Genomic DNA, 2,019 nt, shown 5'->3' with positions numbered 1-2,019 from the left:
CACCATCGCTTGACAACCGATGCTCATGTGCTTATGTCCCCGTAACTTAGCGGTTCGGCATAAAAGACTGATAGAATAAGTACTAGGCTTACAAAGAATAAGTCCTGGGGTCGATTTGTTCGACTAAAAGCGATGCTCCTGCATGGCCGCAGTCAAATGACTGAAACAAATAAAAGAATATTTTTATATACACATACATACTTAAATGCCTACATTCACATAATGATGTATGTAAGCGTGCACGCATGTATACACACACACAAACGCGCGCGCACACACACACACACACACACACACACACACACACACATGCACTAGAACTGAAAAATACGCACGCTCAAAAGGGTTACAGAATATCATAATAAACCTTAAAAAGTATGGGATTGGCATCGTTGCTCAAACATTGGAATCACTATATGTTGTACATTCTGCGCCATCTTAAAACGAAAAGAGACTCACGTGTAAATTACGATGTCACGATAATTATTAAACCGAGTTCTTAATATAAAAATCTGAAAATGTACAAAATAGGATCTTTAACTTCGAATAAGTAAATTCATTATAATACTCTTCATACTTAAGTATATAGAAAAACATATTTCACACAGCATGCAAATTACCATGATAATAAAAATTTAAAAAAAATAAAAACTGGATTTATGATGAAGTCGAATCTATATAACAGCGGAAGTACTAAACCTAAATTATTATAAGCAAAGATAATTCGCATAATGATATACATATTAATGGCATAGTTATGCGAATTAAACAAATTGTTATTACTAAATTAGTTTTGATTGATTACTTGTAAATTTATAAAAATTATCATTTATAGATTGAATTAATTACGTAAAGATAACATTAGTATTTGTTAAAATTGATTACACGATAATTTAACTTGATTAATTTTTAATATAACTTAATTTCGATGAACTAAATAAATTTCTTGTGATAAAAGGATGCCACAGAATGTACAACAAATAGTGATGCCAATATTTTTGACCAACAATACCAGTCCCATACTTTTTAAGCTTTATTATGACAGTCTGTAAGTCTTTTGAGCGTTCGCGTTTTTCAATTCTAGTTTCGTACTTTTTTAGGCAACGCTTGTAATATTTTAAATATATACTGTATTTCTCCTAATGGTGTGGCAGCTAAGGAGTGTACGTGCGTGTGTGTGTGTGTGTGTGTGCACGCGCGTGCTTGTTCTTGTGTGTGTGAGTGTGTGTATATGTGTGTGTGTGTGCGTGCTTGTTCTTGTGTGTGCGAATGTGTGAGTGTGTGTGATGTATGTGTGCGTGCTTGTTCTTGTGTGTGTGTGTGCGCGTGCGAGCGTGTTCTCGTATAGTCCCACAGATCTTGTTTAATTTAACTTTAAAATTAATAGAAACCACTGTCATATTTCTTTCTTTCGCATTTCCTTTAATCAACAGTAAGTGTTAATTTACATTTCTTCCTTTTCTCCATGCATGTTGCAATATTTCGGCTCTTTGATGCATATTGCAACAATTCGGCTCTTTGATGCATATTGCAATAATTCGGCTCTTTGATGCATGTTGCAATATTTCGGCTCTTTGATGCATATTGCAACAATTCGGCACTTTGGTGGTTAAAAAAAAAAACAAAAAAAAACGCACGGACTATTATAACTAATATGGCTTTTTCGACGTTGATCGCATTTTCTTCTTGGAAATTTACGGATTTTACATACACAAATCAAACAGGTAAAAACAAATATACAAGGATTTTCTCAAGTTTAAAATGCGACATTGTTTTTGTTATATCTACATTCTACACGCATAAGTATACAAAAACAGAACACGTTCGCACGCACACACACACACACACACACACACAGTAGCCTCGACTATAACATTGATGTCGGTCACTGCGTGCCTGACAGATATATGTATATTTGTACATACACACACATATATATATACATTTACATATTGTATACACACACACACACACACATACATATATATATATATATATATATATATATATATATATATA

Source organism: Octopus bimaculoides, chromosome 17 (assembly GCF_001194135.2).
Source record: "Octopus bimaculoides isolate UCB-OBI-ISO-001 chromosome 17, ASM119413v2, whole genome shotgun sequence".
Lineage (NCBI taxonomy): Eukaryota > Metazoa > Mollusca > Cephalopoda > Octopoda > Octopodidae > Octopus > Octopus bimaculoides.
Note: the sequence above shows the minus strand (reverse complement) of the source record.